This window comes from Hipposideros armiger, unplaced genomic scaffold, assembly GCF_001890085.2.
Source record: "Hipposideros armiger isolate ML-2016 unplaced genomic scaffold, ASM189008v1 scaffold_327, whole genome shotgun sequence".
NCBI lineage: Eukaryota > Metazoa > Chordata > Mammalia > Chiroptera > Hipposideridae > Hipposideros > Hipposideros armiger.
The window spans coordinates 1,866,269-1,894,131 of record NW_017731677.1 but is presented as its reverse complement, the minus strand read 5'-3'; the positions used below and the strand labels follow the sequence as shown (position 1 = coordinate 1,894,131).

Sequence of the window (27,863 nt, the reverse complement as noted above, 5' to 3'; positions counted from 1 at the left end):
TTATTGAAAGCGCCTAACGGTATTTTAACAGGGTTCTTCTTCTTACTATTATTATAGGAAATTCCAAATCAAAATTGTGTGATAGTATGGTTTGTATCAGTTAAGTGAAAATTTTCTTTACAATGCATTTGACCACGAGAAGTGCAAAAATATTGTGGTTAGAAGTTTGAAGTGGCCCACAAAACCCTAACATAGTAGAGGAAGCAGTACCGGCTACAGCATGGAACCCTAAATTTTACTATAATCTACCTCCCTCGCCTAACGTGTGAACGTCTGCACAGCCCCAGTGAGTCTGGAGCTTCCCAGAGGCAACCGCAGGTTCACCCAGGATTAAGTGCCTCCATGTCCCGATCCAGGAGAGGGGCCTAACAGTAGCCTTTCCAAGCCCTGGTTTCCACTAAGTCAGCTATTCTAGGTGGATAACTAGCCTCCTTCAGTCAGGTCCATGCTTCTTCCTTTGAACGCTCCTACCCACAAAGCTGTGCATATCACCTGACCTGGTACTAGGTGACCAAGAAGTAAAGCAGCCTCATTGCCATGGAGTGTATCCCCCTGCGGTGACGGAGAAAAAGGGGATCAAGTGTCGAAAGAGCTGGCATGTCCTGTAGAAATGTCCACTGAGTATCAAAGATCTGTGCATGAGCCGTGAGAGGAAAGAAAGCTGTGCCCAGCGATTATTCTTTGCTTATTCATTTCACCAGGTTCGCCCTCAGAGAGGTGAGATTCCAACACAGGCCCCACGCAGTCCCCAGCCTCCGCAACCCACTTGGAATCCGAAGAGCTGGGGAGCGTCCCAACGAGCCCTCTCCGAATATCAGTACCGACAGTGGGCGCACAGCTCTTTAACATTCTCTGACCATCAACGATCCACCCAGCAGTGTCCTAAGCCCTGACACATAGATAAATGAGATTCAATCTCCACCCTTAAAGAATGTCTTTTCAAGATGGGGCAGCAGAGAGCAAAATATAATGAAGAGACAAGAAGTACTATTTCTTTTATTTTATTTTTTTATTTTTATAAACATTTATTTGAGCCAAACAGAGAATAAGCCTGAAGTAAGGTCTCCACAAACTGAGATAAATGCTTCCCAATAAATGCGATTTCTGAACCAAGGTTGTTATAATACCTAGAAACCCACTTCCCCCTTTTATTTTTCCTTTCTGGGTACTTCAGTTGACTTGCTTGAGCAAAAGAGGAGGTGGATTTGAGTTGGGGAAAGGGACATGGCAGGACCAAACAAACAGGTGAAAATAAATTCCATTTCTTGGGGTTAATCTCATAGGGCAGAGGTGAGGAGGAGGCGAGAGAGGCAGGGGCGGAGTGAGGGGCTAATGAAGCGACCCTGTGCCTGGGGCACAGCCTGGGAAGCAGCTACTGAAGCCCCTCCAAAGTGGCCGAGATGTTGAGCACTGAAATGCCTACCGGTCACTTTGACACTGTTTGCATTGCTGTGATGTCAACTCCCTCCACGACTCCTTCCAGTAAAACCCGCCCTGCACAGATTGCCTTGCGTGAGTGGGGATTTGGTAAATTCAGAGGAAAGGACTGTGTTTCCTGTCTGGGCCGAGGTGGTGCAGGACTCCCACACACTGGATGGCACTCACAGGATGGCGACAACCCACAAGCCAAGGACGCAGACATCTGAGCCCAGCGTGACCTGCAGTTTCGTAGAAAACCCACAGGGCAAGGATGTGTGGTCTGGACTTCTACCAAACACAGAAGTGGGAGTTCAAAAAGATGGTTTGCGTTCTTAAGGGGAAAGGGAACTTTGTTATCTGTGCTGCTTTGAAAAAATAATTAAGTGAAATAAATGTTAAAAGTATGTTAGTACAGGTTGGGAAATAATATTATAGGATTTGACAAAGACACTAAAGCAACAACCGAGGCGGGGGGCAGAGCTGAGAGGGGCTTCACAGAGAAGGGAAAACGTAAGCAGAGCTTGAAAGGGGATCATTTTACCACATTGGGAAGGGAGGGTGGGAGGAAGAAGGAAGGGTGTTCTAGGTAGAGGTGACAGCTTATGCCAGGGCTTCTCCACCTGCGTGTTACTGATGTTTTGGGCTGGGTCATTCATTTTTGTAAGGAGCAGTCCTGTGCATTGTAAGCTGTTCAGCCATTTTCCTGGCTTTAACTCACTAAATATCAGTAACACCTCCCCCCATCATTGCTTTCATCCAAAATATCTCCAGATGTTGCCAAATGTCCCATGGGGGGTATGACACATGGCGTATTTGGGGATTGAAGCTCTATGAGGCTGAAGGCCAGTGTCCATAGACATCAGTGGGTATGACACAATAAAAATGAGGCTGGCCGTTAATTTATGGCCAGATAATAGAGGGGGGCTCATGGCTCGCCATGGATTTGACAATGTTCTCTATGCCCTGGCAATTTAGATGGGAATTTTAAGCATACATGGCACAGTCCAGTCTAAGTTTCAAAAAGATAACCAGAAGAGATATTAATAATGACTTGAAGGGGGCAGAGCCTGGGATCAGAGAATTCAATTACACAGTTGATCTGTCTGAGAGAAAAACGAATCTATCTACCCTGCTTCCTTGTCACTCTGTCTGCAGACTCGTCCATGACTCGTACCCTGAGGACTTCCCCTTAGGCCCAGCTAAACATGCCTGGCCTTGACAAGGATCTAGGAGATTTTTCTTCTGAAGGCTGAGAACACCTGCAGCGTTCCCCCCTTATTTTAGCAACAATTCTTGAAGCAGCCAGGAGCTTATACCCAGAAGCCCTTTCAACTGTTTGTTGTGTTGTTGCTAACGGAGCCTGAGGTCTAAAAGGGGTTCCCAGGACGTGTTGACTAGTTATCTGCTACCCAGGGAGCCAGGGACACAGCGTGCGTGCGTAGGGGCTGCTCAGCTTAAGAGCCACAGTGAGGGCTGGTGGTTATTTAAAGCCTCCAACAGCAGTGTCAGTGTCGCTTTGGCATGTTTTTTTTTTTTTTTTCAAAGATGCTTTAAGGGGCCAGGAGTAATGGCTGGCTGATTCTTCCACTTAGCCTTACTAATTTGGGATTTGAGCTGGAATTATAAACAGCTGTTGCAACATCTCCAGATTCCTAGGCAAAAAATGGGGGTGACTCAGGGAATCTGCCTGTGACCTGGTCAGGATTTTGGTAGTTTTCTTCTTTGGGAATGAGGCCCTGTGGCAAGTAGATTTAGGATTTCTATTACATTTGAAATGAATGAAATGCCCTTGATTGTAAGAACACATGCATTCAACAAATATGTATTGAATGTCTACTCTGGTCCAAGCAATGAAGACAGCTTACTAAAACTCCCCAAATTTTGTAAGTGCCAAAGACAATCATCTCCAAATATGGTACCCAAAGGAATCTATTCCCTCATTTACTCCCTCGGCTATCTAATCAGCGATATGTAGGGCACATTTTCTGTGGAGCACAATAGTCCTAAGTATACTATGAAAGAAGCATGTACATTCCCCAACCTAGAGAAGTTTAAAGGCTGGATTGAGAAACTATGGGCACAGAAGAATCTTTATACTGTGAGATGCAGATTATAATGGATCTGCCTCATATGTACAGTAAATAAGAGTGTAGAGTAGACATTTCTAGACGCTCCTTGGGAATCAAGAACAGCTTTCCAGAACATGATTTGCTCACCAAGGGCTGAGACCAGGTCTATTTTTATGTACCACTATGTTCCTGGTGCCCCCCCACACACACACATAGTGGGCACTCAAATACTTGCCGAATGAATGAATGAATGAATGAATGAATGAATGAGGCAGGGATTATGTTGACATTTGGAGGCTCCATGTGGTCTTGGCACCAAGAAACAAGAAGACACCCAACCTAACATCCTTCTGAATCTTCCAGTGGCCGTGAGTACCCACAGGGGTAACTTCAAAACTGCCAAGACCCCTGATTTTTCTAAGCAGCTCCGAATACAGTGAGCTGCCAAGATCTTCATGTGATTGCTGACTCTGAAATAATTCCACAAGGCCATGTGCCTCTCGTTTTGATGTTATTATAAAGCAAAAGAACGTTTTCCTTGATTGGCTTGGCCTTCAGAAAGAGAGCATAGAAAACAAGCATGTAACTTGTCAGAGCTCTGGAAAATATGAGGTGGGATACGAAGTTCTGGGCATTATTCCCTTTGCCTTGACTCCAACAGAACCCTCAAAGTCCTTCGCAGCAAACGTCTGCTCAAAGTATAAGATACTTCACATCCTCATTCTTGTCATGGGGAAAGCGCTAATGCAGTGAAACGACAGGGAACTGGGAGTTATGAACATATGGAGATTTTGTTTTTCCTTTTAACCCTAGGCAAATGTCTCTTCTTTGAGTTTCAGCTCCCTTCTCTACACTGCCTCAATATCATAGTCTCAGTGAAGACCAAATCAGATCAGGGCTACGAGTGCTTTGTAGGTGGCCAACTGCTGCACAAATGCTCAACCCAGCAAATATCTACTGAACACTCCACTGGACTTTGAGGAAGAACAAGAACAAGACTGCACTTACTAGCTATTTGGGAATACATGCATGAAAAACAGATACCTGTAATAGATGGCAGAGTGAAATAAATTCCATAATTCTAAAAGACCCTTTCAAAGCTTGAATAAGACTGACAAAAACAAAAACCCAAATGGCTTAGATGAAAAATACTTTGTTAGTTTCCTATTGCTGCATAACAAATTACCACAAATTTAGTTACTTAAAGCAACAGCCATTCCTTATTTCACAATTTCTATAGGTCAGAAGTCCAGGCAGAGTATAGTTGGGTTCTCCACTCTTACAGGCTGAAATATCTTACAGGCTGAAATGAACATATCAGCTGGACTATGTTCTCATGTGGAGCTCATGGTCCTTTAGCTTATGTGGTTATTGGCAGAATTCAGTTCCTTTTTCCTTGCTTGATGTCAACAGGGGTTTTGCTCAACTCTTAAAGGTTTCTCTTAGGTCCTATATGTCACTCTCAGGTCCTTGCCACTTGGCCCTGTCAGTCTTCCCAGCCAGTAGCAACAACAACAACAACAACAATAAAACCTTTCTGCCATGTTGGGTTGCCTTCATCATGAAGAGCTCAGTATTTTGTGAGGGCATACCTGATTAGGTTAGCTCCACTAAGGATACTCTCCCTTTCATGAAGTTAATTGTGCCATATAACATAATCTGATCACACGAGTGCTTTTCCCATCATGTTCACCAGCCCCCCCTCACACTCAAGGGAAGGGGATGATACCGGATGTGTATCCTAAGGGGGAGAAATCCTGAGGACCATCTTACAATTCTGTGTATCACAGACCACTAACTATTCATCAAAGTCTCCCAAAGCCTTAGAAGTGACTCCCTTTCTGTCATCAACCCTGCTGTCACCTGTGGCTGGCAGGCTGGGGGGCTCTTACCTCTGCTACCCAGCCAACCTGTCTCATGGCCTGGTTTTCACTGGGTCATGAAGGCGACCTGGGGAGTATACTGAAGATCTAATGCTAGGTACAGTAATACAAATTTACACACGTTGGGCCGGCCGAGTGGCGCGTTGGTTAAGAACTGGCTTGGGATGCCAGAGGGCCCCAGTTCGGATCCCACATATGAGGGCCAGTGACACTGCCCTCTACAGCTAAGATGCTGCACAACAGCTCAACCTGGAGCTGGGCTGCCGTGAGTTGCCGGCGACGGCGTAGACTGCAGCCCCTGCTGCAGTGGGTTGCCATAAGCTACCGTGTGTAGCCGGCAGCCAGCGTGAGTGGCCAGCAGCCGCCATGAGTGGCCGTCCAGAAGCCAGCGACTGATCTGCCTCGCCCGGGAAGAGCGCAATGATGGTGCCAACTTGGGCCAATGAACAACGTCCTCCACAACTAGACTGAAGAACAAAACAACAGCAACTTGTCTGTTCCCCTTCCCCCGATTCCCCAGCGCTGTTCCCCTCCCCCCAATTCCCCAATAAAAATCTTTAAAAAAAAAAATTTACACATTTTGTCACATTAGTCCTCACAGCAACCTGAACAGTACATATTTTTCACGTGTTTTTATGATTGCAAATGTAGGCTTAGTCCTCAAGACCATACAGCTAGGGAGATTTGGAGCTAGGGATTATTCCAAGCTCTATTCATCTTCATGTCCATTCTCTCTCACTGCACAACACTGGAAACTCACCATGGCTAAAACACCGGGGCATCATGGAACACCTGCTACCCACTTACTCATCCTCCCAGGCTGCTCATGCCTTCTCCCCATGATGCAGAGATGGTCCCAATTTCAAATCGATGGCTCATGTCTTTGATGTTGATTCTGAACATGTCTTCGCCACATTAAGGATTCAGAGAGCATGACCAGAAAATAGAAGAAAGGTCTCATTTCCCTTTGGAGATTTATAGTATAGATCGTCCAGGAGAAATACTTGTATCTACTGCATATAAAAGGGTCATTAATATTGTCTCATTGGTACATGTGGCATTCCTTGGATACCCCTTCTGAGAGATGAGAGACTCTTTTGAAAGCTGTGGGAACTCCCTATGGTGCTGTTAGGCGTGCGCGCGCGCGCGCGCGCGCACACACACACACACACACACACACACACACACACACACTAGAATTTGTGATAATTCCTTCCACACTGACTATTTTTCTGTTTGTGGTCATCTGAGATCTTAAGGAATTGAAACCTTCATAAAGAAATAGAGAACTATCATTTATATGAGCTAATATCAGTGTGTTATTAAAGCTTTTCTTAGAATATCTGTTTCTGTTTATTTTTTTATTAATTAAAGTTTATTGAAGTGACAATTGTCAGTGAAGTTACAAAGGTTTCAGGTGTACAAGTCTGTGCTATGTTATTATATCTTAATATTATCCAGAGAGGGTCATCTAACCTAGTGCTTCCCAACTTTTTCCTGATCCCTTTCATATCATGGAAAACATAGAAAATGATAAGATGCGGAAAGCATGCTGGGGTGATTAGATGAGGATGCTCACTGTAGGAGGTCCCTGCCTGGGAGCTCGAAGACCTTTCAGACCATTTCCCATTCCCAGGCTTGAGAACTGAAGGAGAGAGTATGTCCACTTACCTATAGCCCGTCTGACACACGGACACACCAGTCCGGAAGCTCTTCTCAACTCAGTAGGGGCGGTTCACCAGCTACTGAGTATTATCAGGTGTTCAATTTAATAATGTTTTACTGGGTATTTATAACATGTCAAACACTGAGTCCAGGTGCTAAGAATATAGAGGTGAATAAAAAGACTGCCATCACCCTCAAATCACTCACAGTTTAGTGTCTGAAAGCATATTTCATCATGAGAACAGAAAATCATTTTTGTCTTTTGTGCAAATCCATTTGGTTGAGAATGGGCACCTGAAGTTGAGAAGGATGCTGAGGCCTCCAGGCACAGAAGGGGGGAGGAAATGCAATCACTTAAAAACACTTGCCAGACGGGGAAATACGGAAAGCAGCATATAAGCATGCAAGACACAGGCTGGCTGTCCCTGTTCCTTTAACTGCAGTGTGATATTAAGAGTCCAGCGCAGGTTCCACTTTCAATAGTGACCTATTATTCATATGATTATGTTGTGTTTTCATTATCCTCCCTCATAATTACCATTGTGTTTAGTAATCAACAGCAGTGATTTACGCAAGTAACTTTCAAGTCAATCACTCCAGCACTTAAAAACAATAGCTTTGAATGGAGTTATTTCCTGGGAGAATGTTAAATGTTTCCGAGTTCAGATACCCAAGGAAAGGCGGCTCCCTGCATGTAAGGAAAGAGAATGAAACGTTTTCTGGCAGCTGGACCAAGATAAAGTGTACAAGCAAGTGCCATAGTGGCCTGGGAGTGAATGGGAGTAACTTGCTGTTTCCTGCCGAAAATTGTGCTGTTGGATGCATTCAGCTACCTCACGCAGCACACTTTTAATTACTGATATAAATCCTGATAGAGTCCTCCAGGGATCAGAAATAACCTTTACCATTCTGTTTGCAAACAATAGCAGGGCTGTAAAGGAAAGGTAGCTAGTGCAAGTGATTCCACGGGCACTCCTTTAATGTCCCATTTATTGCCTCAGCCTCACACCCTTGAGCCGGTGGCCCACGGATCTGGGTTCCAACCCAAGGTCTTTAACCTACAAGAGCAGGCTCTCAAGTCCCGTATTTCAATAGACTAAAGTCTGGACCGAAAGCCTGGGAAGGGATGGAAGGAAGGGTGGGACCTGCTAGTGGGCAGTGCTGTGGTCCTAACTATAATTGAAGGAGAAGCAGAAGAAAATTGCCCCTTATGTCATGCATACTCTGTTGCAGGTGCTTTAGATCTTAATCTACATGGAAAGGAAATAACTTTGAAATATAAACAAGTGGCTTTCGAAGGTGCTCACACACATGGGCCAAGAAAGGGGGACAGCACCTACTGCTCATAGTGGCATAAAAACCCTAAAAGGCAGTTCTCAGACACACCATGCAGAGAGACTCAAGTCAGAAAGAAATAGATCACCAGAAATCTACACACCAATTCAAATAGGGTGAGGTGGAAAAAGGCAGTTCCGGTTTGCAGATGAAAATGGCAGAGACCTACTAGAGCCTATGCCAGATCCTTTCACGTCTCATCATTCCAGATCCGACTCCTAGAATTCCAGCCAACACCAGAGGTGGCCTACTCATCCCCATGTGCCCACTGAGAGAAATTCGATAGCTATTGGATCCTGCCAATTGAAAAGCTTTTCAATGAGGCTGTTAACTTTCTTAAGGAGAATGATGAAATGCATGAATAAATATGCTTGTTTCAAATTCACTTTCCCCTTGCATTTGACCTGGGGTGGTTGAAATGCATTCTACGGAAAACATTCATAGAGATTGCATTTATGATTTTCTTCTCAAGGGGCTAATTCTTCAAAAATAAAAACCACCACCAAAAAAGCAAACCAATTTTAGAGGGAAAAAGAGTGTGTGGGAAGAAGACTCTGGGCATTATATTTCTTTGGAGTTGCTTCTCCTGTGCATTAGCCAAGAGCCATAAAGTTGCCTTTCATTAACTAGGAATCACATAGCCAGTTCACCCCCATCTATCTTCAGTTCCAGAGAGACATCTGTTTATGAAAAGAGTTTATTAACTAGATGTAATTGGATTCTCTTAAGAAACACGGTAACCTCAACGTGGGAACTCTGTCCATTTACAAATCTGTGATATGAATTATGGTAAACAGAAATGCTAACTCTGCATTGTCAATGGGCAAAGACTTGAACTATTACCTACCTTCCAAAATAAAATAAAAACATCCCCTTCCTTAGGAATAGAAATTGGCAGGATAGAAATGCCTTTGTAAATTTCATCCTATGTAATCCTCAGCATGATCCTCACAATACAAATTAAGTCAACTGAGGCTCAATCAGGCTAAATGACTATTCAAGGTCATTCAGAGCTAGAACCTGAATCCAGCTTTTTGGACCCCATATCTGGAGCTTTTCTCACCAGAGAGGTCTGCATAAATGTCTACAATCCCACCCTCCCTCTCTCTGGGAATACGAGCAATGAATAAAACTAGTATCATGGCCACTTGCTATGTATGCTATACAAAGTAGAACTTGGTCCCTTCAGTTAAAAATTAACTATAGATTGAAGAGCTGATCTCCATTTAACTGAGTGCAGAAAGAGAAACATCAATTTAATTTACAGCTGCAGGGATTTGCAAACCATAAGGCAGAGAGGCCTGAGCACAGATGCTCCAAGTGCTGAGAGCACGGAGCTTTGGAAGATGGACGGTGGTTGAATCTGCAGAATGGGACAAATGGCAAAACGGAACGCATTTGTTTTTCAGGTCTGGAAGACTTAGATGGTAACCCATGCAGACATTGGCAGGAGCGATTTAGGTGCTTTCAGTTATTATAGTAATTCTGGGGCAGAGCAGGCAGCCAATGTGGGACCAACTCCGTGACCTATCTTACTCTTGGGCTCTACGGGGATAAGTCCGAATACCTTTAAGAACCACAGGCCCTTATTCCCAGTCTCCTCAGAGGATGCATACCTAATACCCAGGCATGGAAGGGAGGGGCGGGACAGGAAGACAGAGCTGACAGCCAGCTGGGAGGACATCACTTGGAAGTCTTCACTTGATAGGTTTGCTAGGTGCAGCCCTCTGTACAAGTATGTTGAAGTACAGGAGCTGTCCCCATGGCAGCCCATGTCTCATTCTTGCATCTGAGAACCAAGGCTTGGAGGGGAGCAGGTGGTGATCGGATTCTCAGCCTACTGGGAGTCCCCCTTGTCCCTGGGCTTGGTAAGGAGAGACCCCAATGACCACTTGCATCTCTGATACTTTGCCTGGGGGAGCCTAGGACTTATCTCCTCCCCAATGGTGACAGACCTGGGGATCAGGTCCTAGATATAAATATCAAGCCATGTAACTCCAAATATTACCTAGATGTTCATGACTCCGAAATCTTTACCTTCCATCCAGACCCTTCTCTAATACTCTAGACCAGAGGTCAGCAAACTTTTTCTGTAAAGGGTCCCATAAATTCTCTATTTCACAGTTTCCTTGTCTTTAACCACCCCTTACAAATATGAAAAGCATTCTGAAACTAGCTCTGGGCCATATTTGGCCCCCAAATCTTAGTTTGCTGACCACCCTCGACATTCTTCGTTTCTCCCTCTTGCTTCTACCACCTGCCGCATTTTTTTTCTTTTCCTCCATAGCAGCAAATCTTCAAACCTGAGAACGGCATGGTTTTGAGAGGCCCTAAATGTTATACAGGGACATGCTAAGTAAAATTGGGTGTTTTGTATTTGTTATCTATTGCTGTGAAGCAAACAACCCAAATGTTTGTGGCTTAACACAAGAACCAACATTTATCATTATCATCCCCAATGGTTTCTGTGGGTCAGGGATTCAGAACGAGCTTAGCTGAGCAATTCTGTCTTAGGGTCTCCCAAGGGACTGCTGTCAAAAATGTTCAGCAGGTTGACCAGTAGATCCCAAAATTTATATGAAAATGCAAAATATCTAGAATAGACAAAACAACTTGAAAAAAGAATGAAGTTGCAGGAATTGCATGTCCCGATTTTAAAACATACCATATAGTTATAGTTACCAAGATCGGTTATAGCAGAAATAAGTCCCTAGATTTAAAACCAATTGAGCTTTGACAAAGGTGCAGGGCAATTCAGAGTCCAGACTGCTAACCATTACACAATGGAACCAGGTGCAGGGCAATTCATTGCAGGAAGGGTAGCTTGTTCAAGAAACGATGCTGAGAAAATTGAATGTAGACCCTCACAATACACAAATGTTAACTCCAAATAGATTATAGACATAAGCATAAGAGCTAAAACAAGACATTTAGAAGAAAATATAGGAGAAAATCTTCAAGGTCTTGAGTTAAGCAAAAAATTTATAGATACGTCACTAAACGAACGGTCTTTCAAAGAAAAAAAAGAATAAATTGAACTGCATCAAAATTCAAAACTTTGGCACTTCAAAAAACAATGAAAACAAAAAGACAAGTAATAGACTAAGAGAAAATATTTGCAAAATACCTATCAAATAAAGCACTTGCATCAAGAATTTATAAAGAACCCAATCATAAAATGGATCAAAAGATATGAACAAACATTTCACTAAAGAAGAAATACAAATGGCTAATACACACAGGGAAAGGTGCTCAACATCATTAGTCACTAAAGTGATGCAAATGAAACCACAATGAGATACCATTTCACACTCACTAAAATAACTATTGGGTTGTCGGAGAAGTCATGACGTATTTCTTCTATGTTTTTCACTGCAAAAATGCATCATGACTTTTCTGACAACCCAATATAATAAATAAAACACACTGTAACAAATGTTAGCAGGAATGTGGAGAAATAAGAACACTCATACATTGCTGGTGGGGATGTAAAATGGTGCAGCCACCGTGGAAAACAGCTTGGTAGTTTTTCGAACAGATACACAGAGTTATCATATTCAATTTCACTCCTAAGTGTATACCCAAGAGAGTAGCAGAAAACACATACACACAGAGATTTGCATGTGACTATTCATAGCAGCTTTAGTCCCAATAGTCAAAAACTGGAAACAACCCAAATATCCATCAACGAGCAAAACAAAATGTGTTGCAACCATATAATGGAATACAATTCAGCAAAGAAAAAAAGGAACAAACTACAGATACATGCTACAACATGGATGAACCTCATAAACATTATGCTAAAGAAAAGAAAGCAAAGAGACCACATATTACGACTCCATTTATATTAAATGTCCAGAAAAGGCAGGCTTATACGGGCAGCAAGTAGATTAGTGGTTGCCCAGGGCTGGAAGTGAGAAGCAGAATGGTTCAGTTTTCTGGTAAATAAAATATACTCCAATCATATTATGACTGAGGAGGACGTCAGTCATTAGAAAGCTAAAGTGAGATGAGAGGATTCATTTTCAAGGAGTCTTACTCACATGGCTGGCAAACTGGTGCTGGTTGTTGGTGGGAGGCCTCAGCTCCTCACAAAACCTCCTTCAAAAGGATGCTCGAGTGTCATCACAACATGACAGTTGTCTTCTCCTGCAGCAAGTGATCCAAAAGAGAGAGAATCAGATAGCATCTACCCTTTCTATTGCCTTTCCTCAGAAGGCAGAGCTACCGTGGTCAAACTAAGAAATCAAAAAATAAGACTCAGTTGGATGGATTTTCTTGACCAACTCGAACTTTTCTCTGGAGGCATTTGCCAACATTACATCCCAATCTATTCTCATCAATGGTGACATCACTGAAATGAGTATAGAGCCCCACCCTAAAGGACTACAGTAAAAAAGACAAAACTCTTTTGTTTATGTTTCTTAAAAGCAACTTTCTTTGTTCTAAACATGTATTTCATTGTCTCATCTATATACATTAATAATGAAAACAAAATGTGTTTAAAGTGAATAAACTGGAGTTGCTGGTCCATGGACCACACTTTGAGTAACAAGGCTGCATACTATCCACCTGTCCCCCTACCACACCACCATTCTCCTCTGCCAGGATCTGACACAAACCTTTCCCTATCCCCACTGAATTAATTCACAAAAATAGACTGCTTGAGAAAGCCTACCTAACCAAGTCATCTATACACCCAGACATTTCTGTGTAGAAATAATTAATATAAATTGAGTGCCTACTAAATACCAGATACTTTTTTTTATATATTTACACACACACACACACACATGTATGTGCGCGCACGCACACACACACATACACAAATTTTATATTATTTTCACAATTCTAGTTATTATCAGTCTCATTTCATGGGAGGAAACTGATACTTAGGTATTAAATAATTTGCCAGGGTTGTGTAGCTAGCAAGTAGCAGAACTGTGTCTTGAACCCCAGAAGTCTTCCTACTAAAGATTCATGTATAATTGTTTCTCCACTATTCTGAACCGCAGTGGAGGAACACAGTTTATACTCAAACTGAATCCCCATAACTGGGACAAGGATAGAGCCATCCTGGTTTGGGGCAGTTGTTCATCTCCAACATTGAACTTATCAGCCAGAAGAAGAGAACATGATGTATAGTTCTCATGGCTTTATGACCTTATTCTAAGTACCATGAAACTCCCAAGGAAGCTATTAGACGTTTTAGTGACATGGAAAAATGGGAGATGTGGCCAACTTGACAAAACAAGGAGGATGAGGAATAAACTTTAAAGAGAAAAGAAAAATATTTTAAAAATTAAAAATCAGATAATAGCATATAACACGACTTGGCAAACTATCAGCTGTAAGCCAAATATGACCCACCATACAATTTTTGAAAATAAAACTTGATTGCATCACAACCACGCCCACTGCCTATAGCTGGCAATACTACTGCAGCAGAGTTTAGTAGTTACAAGAGAGACTACATGACCTGCAGGTCTGAAATATTTACTATCTGGCTCTTTAAGAAAAGTGTGCTGATTCCTGGACATACTTGTTAGAGTGGGTCCATAAAGAGCCAAACAAAGAATATAACTAGTAAAAATAGTTTTTGCTACATACAACAAAAATTGCTTTCTTTTTCCTGTGAGTGCGTTTGGCTAAGCAAAGATGGGGTTTGTTGGAAAGCGAATGAGCTAGAGAAAAGATGGTTTCTTTTCTCTTTGGTGGAGAGAAGTGACACAGCAGCTCAAACCAGCTTATGAGAGCATCTCTTCCCAGCCTCATAGTCAGCAACAAGCACATTGTTAGCTTGAAATCAGACATGGTAGGAGTATTTACACCATGAAATTCAGCAAATGCTACAAATCAGGTCTCCCTCCCCAGCCCACTGCTGGAAGTGAGTTTATCAAAGTATAAAATGTGATGCTTCAGTGCCAAGGACGCTGTAGCTTCCTTAACTGTCTGAGTAGAGGCTGCAACACCAAGCCACCCTCCAGCTTCCCTTCCCCTTACCTCTTCCTTTCCTTTCTTCCTCTCTTGACTTTGGGCTTGAATGGGGAGAGAAGCGCCAACATGGCTCTGGTTCTAGTGGAAGACGCTGGCTTGGGGTCGTGGTTCTCCAGTTGTACTGGGCATCGGGATCACCTGGAGGGAGAATTAAACTCTGAAGTACTGGGTCCCTCCCCCAGAGTTCCTGATTCAGTAGACTTAGGCTAGGGCCTGAAAATTGGCATTTCTAACCAGATCCCAGGTGATGCTCATGCTGTTCATCCAGGGACCACACTTTGAGAACCACTTGCCTGAGGCTTCTTGACTGGTCCCAGCTGAGTTGCACCTCACAGCCTGTGGACCTCAATGTAATACACAGTCTGCATTGAATTTCGTTTCAGCACAAACACAGGAATTCTTTACCTCCCTCCAAGACAATGAGAAGGACCATCACTAGACTGTCACATGGTGTTCCCCCAATACAAAGTCACTTCCACTTTTGCCTTCATTATTCTGAAAAGCTTGAAAAGCTGGAGAAACTACGTGAATGCTGTGTTTACAGGTTTCCAGGTACCTGGGGTAAATTCATCTAGGGTCTAGCCTATAGTCTGCTAATTCTGTGTCCAAAGCAATCCAGAGCCTTGTACACAAAACCAGGGCATAGGAGGACCCAAGTGTGTACCTTCTTTACCCATTTCATAGGAAAGCCTGCAATGGAAGGCCTCCCCACTCTGAGAAACCTCCCTGGGAAGTCAGAGGAGAGTGATTTGGGCAAGAACCCCAACAGCTGCTTTTAATAAGTGGATTCTATAAACTGAATTAGCTGTAGGTTCCTTTATAATCATTGCTATTATGTGAAATTAACTGCAAGTTCAGAGTGAAAAGAATTATGCTCATTGAATTTGATCAGTATATGATTGGTGTAAATTATACGTTGAGTTCTGACACTGGATATTTTTCTGGCTTTCATTAATTACCTTAGTAGTCATTTTTAAGGCAGTTTATAGTGCTTTAGAATTTACGAAGCTGTTCTTTATAATCATTATCTCTTTTGTAATGAAGAGTATAATTTTTTTTTTTTTACTTTTATTTGTTCCATTTCTACCTTGTAACATTTGGTAATTGTAGGTTTTTCTTGAATCCTTCTCACAGCCCCTTTCATCTCCACTTTCATGCAACCATAAATTGAAGCCATTTGAGTGCTATTAGAGGTGGACGTAGGTTTTGTCAACGCCAATTCCAAGAAATTCTGTTGATCAAATAACTTCCATTATGTAAAATCAGAGGAATTTTAAATTAAGAAGAAACAGTGCCTCACAGACCACTGTAATTTCATAGATTTCTTAAATAGAAGAGCTAGGGAGTGCTTTTGCTTTAAACAAAATGAAATTAACCGGTCATAAATTAATATGCTCCTGTAAACTCTTGGAAATCTGAACTGAATTATATGCCATATATTGAGTTTGCTGTGTTCAGAGTAAATTGCTTCTTAAACAAGCACAGTAGGAATGGCCCCTTACATTTAAACAGTGCATTAATTTCCCAAACACCTGTACAACAATTTACTGCCGTATACACCTTTAAATATTTCTGCTTCTGTGCCACATTTCCCCATTTTAAAGATAAGGAAGCTGAAGATTAGAAAGGGAATTGGCTTGTCCAAAATGCTACTATTGGCAACTCGGGAGGCATCTTTTCACTTTCTCTGAATCCTCACTATGCAGCATGTGGTTCAAAGGACCAGCAGCAGCGTGCAGCTCCTGGAAGCTGATTTAAAAGCTTTAGACTGAGATCCCACTGCAGACCGTAGGAACCAGAATCTGCTTTTAATGTGATCTCCAAGGCATTCATGTGACACTACAGACTGAAAAACTCTGCTCCAAGTCACACTGCTCCACTCTGATCAGAAGTGGGTGGGCAAAACGTCCCTCATCCTCAGGTCCAGAGGTTTCCAGCTTCCATCTCTCTCCAGGCACAGGCCACAGCCTTCTTCACTCTCTTCCTTGGCTCCAGGACCTCCATGATATCGCAGACCCTCTAGTCCTGCTCCCCTGACTCATCAGCAGTCAGATCTTAACCAGATACGGGAATCATGCTGTAGCAGAATCCCTACGAGGAGATGAAACTGGAGAGGAAAGAGGCTACATCTGCTTAGAGCTGGGCACGTCATGAAGGAGCTTGTGTCCACAAACAGCTCTGCACAACGGTTCCCATCGCTCCTCTCCCTTCTGTACCCAGAGACTTGTGGTCAAAGCCACAGAGTACTGATCTATATCAAGTAAGGGAGAGGCCTGGACCCTGCCTCCCGGAGAGTTCATTTAAAGGTAGATGTCAGTGTAGAGAGAACGAACAAAATAATCTGCATGGGGCCGGCCGAGTGGCGCGATGGTTGGGAACTGGCTTGGGACGCCAGAGGGCCCCGGGTCAGATCCCACATATGAGGGCCAGTGACACTGCCCTCTGCAGCTAAGATGGTGAACAACAGCTCAACCTGGAGCTGGGCTGCCATGGGTCACTGGCGATGGCGTAGGCTGCAGCCCCTGTGGCAGCGGGTTGCCATGGGCTACCGTGTGTGGCCGGCGGCTAGCGTGAGAGGCCAGCAGCCACAGTGAGTGGCCATCCAGAAGCCAGAGACTGATCTGCCTTGCCCAGGAAGAGCACAATGATGGTGCCAACTTGGGCCAGTGAAGCAACGTCCTCCACGACTAGACTGAAGAACAAAACGACAGCAACTTGTCTGTTCCCCTTCCCCCAATTCCCCAATAAAAATAAAAATTAAAAAAATAATAATCTAATTGGTAGCACATGGTCTGCAAGTTTCAATAAGTGGTAAATATTGTGACAACCAATCTATGGTCAGGCTGTCTCTTTGGGATGAAAAATGCATCTTACCATTTATGTAGACATTCATGTGGTCTATATATGGAGCTGTCATTTCCCCCTTATCTTCTCCTTCCCCCTGAACAACCAAGAGAGTTTGTCCGCAACCCAGACTGAAAATTGGAGGCTTGATCTCTGAGCTGGGGACATCAGGTGCAGACAGGAGCAGGGTGAACTGCCATCCTGAAAACGGGACTATTAACATGAATGTCTAGATTCTGAATGGCAAGGTCATTACCTCCTACTGCTCCCAGGTCTCTGTCAGAGGGTCTTATTTCACTCTGGGACAGGATTTGGATATCTCATCTCCATAGAAACGGACTGGCCACAGAACAAACCACCTACAGATATTGACATTTCACATGATACAAAAGCCCACCCAGGCCTGATCGCCCTATAATGATACCTCAGGTTTAACACCTTCTCTTTGTACCCAGAGTTCTCTGTCAACTTCTAAGTACTTTACTTGGCCAAAGAATTCCAGTTGTTTGAGGGAAGTTTCTAACCTGAAAGACAGCGATCAAAACAAACTGAAGTAGGGGCCGGCCAAGTGGCGCGATGGTTAAGGATTGGCTTCGGATGCCAGAGGGCCCCGGTTCGGATCCCACATATGAGGGCCAGTGACACTGCCCTCCACAGCTAAGATGCTGAACAACAGCTCGACCTGGAGCTGGGCTGCCCGTGAGTCGCCGGTGTCGGCGTAGGCTGCAGCCCCTGTGGCAGTGGGTTGCCATGGGCTACCGTGTGTAGCCAGCAGCCGCAGTGAGCGGCCGTCCAGAAGCCGGCGACTGATCTGCCTCACCTGGGAAGAGTGCAAGGATGGTGCCAACTTGGGCCAGTGAATCAACGTCCTCCACAACTAGACTGAAGAACAAAAGGACAGCAACTTGTCTGTTCCCCTTCCCCCAATTCCCCAGCACTGTTCCCATCACCCCAATTCCCCAATAAAAATCTTAAAAAAAAAAAAAAACTGAAGTAGAAGAAGACTAGGAGAAAGGGGCAATTTGCACGGAACAAAAGAAAACTGAAAATAACAAACTATAATTTCCATCCTGAGAAGATAAGAAAAAAATATTGTATCCACAGAGCAAGTACTGATGAGTTCAGAGAAGAGCTAATGGAAAAGACCAACATAATTAAAAATAATAATAATAATAAATAAATAAATAAAATATATATATATATATATATATAGTTAAAGTCTATTCAAGGTCTGGAAAAGAAAGTTGAGGAAATTATCTATCATCTAAGGAAAAGTCAGAAATGAAAAATTATGAGAGAAATATATGAACATGAGAGGGGTGAGTGCTATGACAGATGATAGATAGCTAAAAATTCTTTGCTATTCTTCCCATGGAGATTTAGAGTCTAAATGCCCTCTTCTTGAAAGAGAGCTGATCTACTTGCTTGATGAATAGACTGCTATAGACATGATATTCTGGGACTTCCAAGAGTAGGCCAGAAGGAGCCTTGAAACTTCTACCCAGGCCCCCTATAATACTCTGCTAGAACCTAGCCACCATACTCGAAGGGAGCTCAAGAAGCCCTGTTGAGAGTCTCATGTGGAAAGGTACCAAGGTCCCCATGAACAGCCACCCCCAACTTGCCAGCGCCATAACTGGGCCATCCTGGAAGTAAGTTCTCTAGTCCCATGGCAAATGGCCTTGTGATGCCACAGCAAGCAGGGATGAAGCCATCTCCCTGAAACCTTGGCCAAAGTACAGATTTGAGAGCAAAATACATGACTGCTATTGTTTTAAGCCACTTAGTTCTGAGATGGTTTGTTATATATCAATAAATTACTGGAATGAAGGCCAACATTTGACTGATAAGAATTTTAGAAAGAGAGATGAGGAAAAAGAGAAAAAACAATAGAAGGAAGGAAACTTTCAAAATAATTATACAAGAAAAATTCCCAGAACGGAGTCTCCACATTTAAACCAAAAGAAAAACAAAATACTGAGTGCCCAACACAATGCATGAAAAAATACCTATTCCAAGGTACGTCATCATAAAATTTCAGAATACTAATGGTAAAGAGAAAATCCTAAACACTTCCAAAGAGAAGAAAAGGAGAGGGCGGAGGGCGCCACATACAAATATCAGAGATCAAATTGCTCTTAACAGCAGTGCTGCACGCTAGAAGACATGAAACAAATGCTTCGAAGCTATTGTGGGGAAAAAAAAATTAACCCAGGATTCTGTTAATCAGTTGCGAGGGGAGGATAAAGACATCATTTTCTTACGTGCAAGGTCTCAAAGATTGGTTCTGCCAGAAAAGAGTAAGCCAAGATAAAGAGGTTCTGGGCTCCTCCAGGAAGCAGCCATCTCACACAGAGAGGTGCAGGAATTCCCAGGGGGAAGATAAAGAGAAATTGCACTGTGAGAGCTGAGCAGCAGGCCCAGTTTGGAGAACAGAGGGCTCCAGCGGGACGAGGTAGATGAAATCAGGAAGCTCCCTGGTGGTTTGACCATACTAAAAGGAGTTTTGCAGTTCTGAAAATGATTTCGGTTTTAAGGAGTGATGGGTAAATGAATAATCATGCAACGGTAAAATGTTCAAGAAGCCATCAATCCTAAGAAAAGCAAAAAGTTATAGAGAAAAGAAATGTAAGTGCTGTATTCTATAGACTCGGTTCTAATAATGTTTACACGATCCTAATAATGTAAACACAGTCTATTTAACCCAACATTGTGAAATTGTGACATAATGAGAAGAATGTGAGAAAAAATGGAGGGCAATTGAAGAGAAAGGAATCAGTCTTCTACCATGGTTAAAAAAAAAATCGCTAGCTAATATCTTACATTGAAAAATCAAGAGAAATCAGCCTAAGCATACCATTTGAATAGAAGGCAATACATTTATACTTAGGCTTATAAGACTCACACCAGTCTTTCTTGAGAGAAAATTTGTTTAGGAAACGCAGGGCCAGGACGAGGGTAAGGCAAGTGAGGTGCCTAGGCTCAAAACTGAAGTGCACACTCTGAGAATGAGTGCCTCCTTACATTTTGCACCCTAGACTCCCTGCCTCACCCTACTCCCAGACATAGGGGAGAACACCGGATATCATAGAACCGATAGGCAAAAGAAGATGGGGGAAATGTAACAAGATGGGAGGAGGGTCAGGGCTGTGTAGAATGTGGGATTGAATGAATGGATCGAATGGAAGACCTTCAAATCAAGCCTCAACAGATGCAAGGGGGAGAAGAGAAAGGCATTCTAGGTTCCACGACAAATGCCAAGGAACAAAAGCAGGCATGAGAAGTTGGAGGAAATAAATATAATTGTAGGCAGAGAGGAAGGAAGCAGTATAGAACGGATGTTATTATGGGTCACAGATCCTAAAACTCTGCATTGGATTCACAATACACGGTGCAATTCTTGCAAAAGAATTAGCTTCTCAAACAGAAGAAACGAATTTAAGGACAGCCTACAGTCGATTGCCTTTCTCTCCAGGGCCTCAAACCATAATCTAGAAGCTTTCACTAGTCAGCATCAGTGGGTTGATAGCATTGGCCCATAGGGGGCCTTGAGACAGTTGGCATAAAGAGTGTTAGATGGGCACAGGACATGCTTCCACTCAGAATTGCTTAATATGAGTTTGCACAGTGGGGCCGAGTGGGTGGACGCCTGCTGAGGAGAGCTTTGTGCCCTGACAGGAGGACAGCACAAGCTGTTAGGTGCCATGGGGCTCTTCTGCTCCAAAGCCAGCTTCCCTTGAGTCCCTGGGAAATAGATGAGAACGTTTAAGTGGGAGAGGCTCAGAATTTGTGATGACTGAGATAGCATTGTGAAAGTAAACAAACGTTTAGCCCAGGATCCTCTAAAGGAATGGGAGACAATGTTTTGTTTGCCTATTGACTTGGCTTAGCATAATATTTTCTCAATCGTGTTCCTGTATCAATTTCTGACAGTACAATTGAAGGCTGATGCAGGAGCACATTGTCTACAGCACCAGCCAAGGAAATCGGGAGTTTGGTCAGTGGCTGTAAATATCCTCTTGGTATTTCGATTTGTTTACTCTGAAGCACTCTCTCAGGGGCCGAGAGGGTTCTGGGACACACTGGCACCAGATCTGCAGTGGGAAAGATCAGTTGCTGAGATAAGGGTTGGGGTCCGCCTTGAGACGTGCCATGAAAAAAAGATCTGATTTAGCCATTAAATCCTTCGAAAGGGTGGTGAGTATGACTATAACAATGGGGTATTCAGAAGAACACTTGGTAGGCAGGAAAGGGATGTTCAAACACAAATGCAACAGAGCTTATGGGACTGAAGTGTCGCTCCCTCTTGTTTTAGGGGTCCTGATTGAACCTCAGGAAGAAGACTATAGAGGTAGATTCCTGCTGTCCATGACCCAAGAGATGGTGGAGACCAAATACTAAAGCCAGAGGACAGCAAAATCTGCTAAAGATTTGTCTCCTGTTCCACATTTAATCCTGGTCCACATGATACACTGTGGGTGGTCCTGGCTGAAGTTAGCGGGAATGTGCTCATTGAGCCTTCTTGTTTTTAAGTGTCTTAATGGACTTGAGGGCTGCAGGAGCAAGGTCATTGTCAGAGAGGGTGTGTGTGTGTGGGGGGGGAGAGAGATCATCACATAAAGAAATATACAGTAAAAAAACATATGTGTACATATAAACCTATGTAGAAGTAGGGAGAACCCCGAAAAAACATTTCCCAAGATTTACAGAGTGTCAGAAGGAGTGACACATATCCCTAGTAGATTGTCTACTAAAGGTTCAAGAGATGCTATGAAACTAACCACACACACACACACACACACACACACACACACACACACACACACCAAGAAGTAAATTAAAGGGATTCTTCAGTGTCTGCAATTCTTCAGGCTGAAATCTCTTGTTTGTATTTAGTGTGGAGTGTTTTTCCTAAAGGATATCCTGTTTGAGATTAGTATTGGCTGGTTCCTCTTAACATCCTTAAAGAAACATCCAGAAAAAAAACTAAATAAACCCCCACCCCTCCAATAGCATGCCAAATGATTTGTCGAGAGGAAGTCAGGGACAGAGTTACATGAACCAAGATGTATTCTCCTCTCCTCCCGCAGGCTCCTGCTATAACCAGAGTCCCTGATGCTTCCCGAAAGGAGAAGGTATCTTCTCCCCACTATTGGCATCCTAGGGGGAGGCAGTGTGGCCGTGGAATCATACCACGCTGAGACCAGTTCCTGGCTTAGCTACTGGGTAACCTCAAGGAAATCTGTGCCTCAGTTCACTTGCCTTGTAAAATGAAGCTACATGATGTTTATCTCAGAGGGCCACTAGGAGAAGCAAATGAGCAAACGTATATAAAAGCACCCTCTCGTTTACAATGAAATTTAACACACATTATTATGATGCATAGTTCTCCCATCAACCAATTAACAATTTTTAAAAACGATTAAAAATATTAATTTTTTTATCATTTAACTCAGCAACAGTGTGTTCTTTATATGATTAAAACAAAACACCCAATAATATTATTATTGGTTTTCTTGTCACTATCAGATTTGAAATACCAAATTTCTCAACCAATGTTTCTGCTGCCTCTTCAAGCAATCACCATAAAGTGATAAAATACCAAGGGCCCTAAACACTGTAGGGGAAGTGGAAATTAAGAACGAGAGAGACGGAGTCTATGTGACCCAGTACATTGTACATCGCGATTTTAAAGCTTCTCCCTCAGGGCTCTTCAACCCGACATCTTGTCCTTCTACTGTGGCCATTACCTTAGGCTTTCAGCAGAGCTTATCTGGATTACTACAGTAACCTTTCTAACAGTTTTCTCTGTCTTCAGATTTATATATTTCACTTTCACACGAGTAAAGTTGGATAATATGTTTATCGTCACCTCATTCTCCCCCACCATTCCCCACGATATTTATGCTGAGTCTTATTTAACAACTTTCATGTCCTTCTGACTTTTTGCCTGAAATGAACCTTCACAACCCCTGTCACCTTTACTGCTCAGGTCTTAGTTCAGGTGTCCCCTCCTTTGGGAAGTGTTTCCAATACTCCTTCTGTGCCACCCGTGTGTTCCCAGCTCCTGAAAGACGCCAATTCTATGTGATCTATAAGTTTGTGTATATTTTTTTTATCATATCACTAATTACTTGGCATTGAAATTGTTTATTTGCAGATCTTCCCTGTGGTGTAATGAGTATCCGAAGGAGAGGAATTATGTCAAATATCTTTTTATGTTTCTGAGACCTAGCACAGTGTCTGGCATAGCATAGGTTTAATGTATGTTTATTATGAATAAACAAATAGGCAAAAGAACAAATTCTGAGAGCTGAAATGTGTTGTCAAATGATGACTTGTCTGAAGATTTAAAAAATAAGCTCAGACAGCTCCCCTTTTAGAGTGCTCTGAAACTATAGACTTGGCAGAGGTAGGGTAGGGGTGAACTAGATGGTAGCTGCACCCCATCTGGCCCTCTTGCTTTAGGCCTGAAGCTGGGGGTGGGGAGAAGTAATTTCTTTAGAAAGGAACAAAACATAGTAAAAGGAAGTTAACTGTTGAGTACTTACCACATCCCAGGACTGTGACAGGCAATCTAAATATCCAGTTTTGTCTTCATCATGATAATCGTATGAGTTCGGTGTTTTTAATCCCCCTTTTACAGGTGAAGACACTGAAAATTAAGGAAGTTAATTAACTTTCCAGCATCACATAATTCCTAAATGACAAAGCCAACGTTTGAGCCCAGATTCTCCCAGGCTCCTTGAGCCATGCTTCTCCAAGTGGAGGATGAGTAGGTAAATAAATTGCACAGGTAAGTGCTGTGCGGATTACATGAAGCAAGGAGGTATACATACGGCACATCTTCCTGGGGCCATTTTACTTAAAATTTCATATTCAAAAACCACACAATTAAATACTTAATTTGTATAAATGTTTAGGTTAAAGAGAAACCACTAAGCACAATTCTGAGTGGAAGCATCTCCTATGCCCATCTGATACCTTTTATACCAAGGGTCTCCAGGCCCTCTATGGGCCAATACTACCAACTCACTAAAGCTTCTAAATTTTCTTTTTAGGCCCTACAAAGAAAGACAATCCACTGTAGGATATTCATCAATTAGTTTCTTCTGCTTTAGAACCTAATGTTTTTTGGTCAAGAATCTAACCATGTATTAAGAATCCAACCTAGTGTTTTAGAATCCATGATCCTTAAATGTTTTCAAATTTAGGGCTGATTGCCCTCAAGGCTGGACCCCAGGCTCCCAGGTTGTACACTCTCACGCTCTGGGGTCATCCGAGCCACAGTAGTGAAATGTCGGAAAAGCTCTGGACTGCTGTCAGGAAAGCAGCAGATGTATGCCAAGACTGACAAGGAGGCCAATGACGCATCGCCCTCCAGGCGGTGGGACCGGTGCAGTAGAGGTTCCAGCTGTGACACACGTGGTCCAGGGAGGGAGGGAGAACAAAACAGCAGGAGCTCATCTGTGCATTTAGCAGCTTGAATCTGTCCAAGAAGTTATTTCCAAACCCCGAACACAGGATATCTCCCCTCCCTACTCAGCAGCAGACTCTGGCTCAGGGATATACTGTCTTGCCAAGGAGGCTGAGCAAAGCCAGTGGTGTCTGGACCGTCTGGAATGAGAATGTTGAGGAGAAACGTTTGCGATGTCACTGTTTAGCTTTATTTTCTTCCTAGCATTTTAATAGCAGTTCATTTAGTTATGCACTTATTATCACTTGAATAGTTATTTAAAATTTTTTTTTGCTTTTTTAAAATTAGTTTCAGATGTATAAAACAGCATAATGAATAGACATTTACGCCCCTCACAAAATGATAACCCCCTCTTAGTCTACTACCCTCCGACATTGTATATAGCTGTTACTATACCACTGACTATATTCCCTATGCTGTACTTAACATCCCATGAGTGTGTGTGTGTGTGTGTGTGTGTGTGTGTGTGTGTATTATATGACATTTAATATTATTCTACATTAGCTTCTGTTGTACGGCGCCGTGGTCAGACATCTACACAGTCTATGAAGTAATCCTCCCAATAAGTCCAGTGCCCATCTGACACCTTACATAATCTATACAACATTATTGATTATATTTCCTATACTGTATTTCACATCCCCGTGACAAAAATATGGAACACTTCATGAATAGGCGCCTCATCCTTGCACACGGGCCATGCTAATCTTCTCTGTGTCGTTCTAATTTTAGTCTATGTGCTGCCCAAGCGAGCACTGCAATGTCACTTTTGAAGCTGAACTCAGATGCCCAGTTAGCAAATAATATTTTGCTGGAGTTCCGTCTCATTTTATATTTCATGGATCACTTAACCTTTGCACAGAGCCGCAAAATTGTCAAGTCAACCTAAGACTTTCATTCTAATTCACACCCAAAAAGCATATGCCATATTTAGTCTACAATAAGATACATATTTTTGTGTTCACATCTTAACATCTCTTCAAATTGCTGTCTCTTCAGATTGATGACGTGTCATGATCTAATGGGCCGCGATTTTCCTTGTTCTTTCTTTGTGTCACATTAAATAATGTATCCTGTCATCGAAGGCTTCTGGAATTCACACAGGTATTGTGCTTTCACTGCTAGGTTTCCATATACACACTGTATATGTATGTAAGTTTAATGAGTTTTAAACATTATAAACTGTTGAAACTTGCTTTCTTATGAAATCTTCAAATGCAGCACTGTATACAAGAGAAGTAAGAGGGACTGTCTTGGGTGAGGCAGGAATTGAGCCCTTTCCGCATATACAGGAGCACTGAGTGTTCTTTGGTCTTTCTTGAGGCAACTCAGTAGCATATGGCAAATCAAGTAGACAGTAAATGGATGAAGGTATAAATATAAGGTACACTATAAGTATTTGCCGGGAGCCGGCTGCACCTCAGTGTCTGACATGGCCAAGTGCACTGCTATTGTGACAAATTCTGAAGCTCTGACTGAGAAACAGATACTGCTTTATATCTTAGAAGATTTAAATTCCCCTTTGGATGCCCCCCAGTAGGACGAAGATCTTACACCCCTTCTGATAGCTATATCACATTAGTCACACTACTAGTCTCTTAGTAAAGGTCAAAGTACACACCCTATAAATCTTAAGATCCTGCTTAGCTAATAGTGTTTAGGATAATTGTTGAGTAGACATAGTCACTATAGGTAAAAGGATTAGCCTTAGTCACATAGTCACTATAGACAAAAAGGATTAAAACACAGTTAAGATAAATTGATCTTTTAGCATAAGAAAAAGTGAAGCTGTACCTGGAGCATAAGAATTACCCTGATCTAAACTATGTAAAAGAACTTTTTACTAATGAGATAATGGTCAACTCTAAAAAGGGGCATGCTGTAAAGTGAGACACTTCTCTTCTTGAGAAAGCGCTCCTGTGTCTCCCCGCGTTTTTTCCTTTTTCCTCGCCAACTCCGCCTCCACCTGAGGGAACCCCTGGATCCCACGGGAGCTGGTCTCCCGCAAGTATTAAAGTTGATCTTATTGTCCATTTCCATATCTACCTCCAATGAAATGCCAAGAACATTACGTAAATTACTATTTAGACTCATCAAGAGAAAAAATGAGAAGTAAGAATAGAAAGAGAACCATAGAGAAAGAAAGAAATGAAAATAACTATAAGAAATAGTTGCAAAGGTCTATACAAACACACTTGAAAACCTGGCAGAAATGGACTCTTCTCAGGAAAAATGCAAACTGCCAAAACTGACCCAAGACAGGAAAAATTAAACTGACCAATTGTGAGGGTTGTTGAAGAGCACCAGTGTCTATTAAACCATTCCAGAGTACAGAGTAAGAAGTAAGATTCCATATTATTATTATTATACAGTCATCACAATAATATCTGACCAAGTTAGCACTTACGGTCCAACCTACTTAATGTCTATCAATGTAAAAATTATAAAATAAATATTACACAGAGAATTTAGCAGTACATTGTCTAATAATGTTTCAGCACCATCTGGGGCTTGTTCATAAACCCAAGGAGAGTTCAATGTTAAAAAATATGTTCTTACAAATCACATGAATAAGTGAAAGGGCCAAAAATCATAGATTCATTTCAATAGATGCTGAAATGGATGCTTCTTTAACATGGCAAAAAATAGTATCTCAAACTATGCTACCTGTTTAATGACAAACTGTTACAAATATTCCCATTAAAGGAAAAAACAAATCTGGGAAGGTCATTATCACCACCTACCTTCATGTAACTTCTTTCTGGAAATACTTTCCAGTGCAACTCAACACAAGACATAGTTTAGAAGTTCAAAAAAATTAGAGAAGGAAAAATAAGCATTACTTATAAATTTATAAATCATTCATAAATGATTTATAGTTGGAAAGTCTAATAAAATAAATTGAAAAACTTTATTTATTTATTTATTTATTTTTAAAGATTTTTTTATTGGGGTATTAGGGGGATGGGAACAGTGCTGGGGAATTGGGGGAAGGGGAACAAACAAGTTGCTATCCTTTTGTTCTTCAGTCTAGTTGTGGAGGACGTTGTTTCACTGGCCCAAGTTGGCACCATCATTGCACTCTTCCTGGGTGAGGCAGATCAGTCGCCGGCTTCTGGACGGCCGCTCACTGCGGCTGCTGGCCGCTCACGCTGGCTGCTGGCTACATACGGT

At 42.4% G+C, this 27,863-nt stretch overlaps 1 long non-coding RNA gene across 2 annotated transcripts in view; it reads right to left on the bottom strand.

Moving 5' to 3' along the window:
• LOC109392350 (uncharacterized) overlaps positions 1 to 27,863 on the bottom strand; it is a 187,178-nt gene that overhangs the window by 6,011 nt on the left and 153,304 nt on the right. The window contains exons 1-4 of one of the 2 annotated variants that reach the window (XR_002126041.1): positions 24,383 to 24,553; positions 23,764 to 23,867; positions 14,375 to 14,506; positions 12,415 to 12,520 (exon numbers count right to left, since the gene is read on the bottom strand). This is a non-coding gene — a long non-coding RNA (uncharacterized LOC109392350). Of the gene's footprint in view, positions 1 to 12,414; positions 12,521 to 14,374; positions 14,507 to 23,763; positions 23,868 to 24,382; positions 24,554 to 27,863 lie in introns of those variants that run through there. The other variant, XR_002126042.1, reaches the window with a different exon arrangement.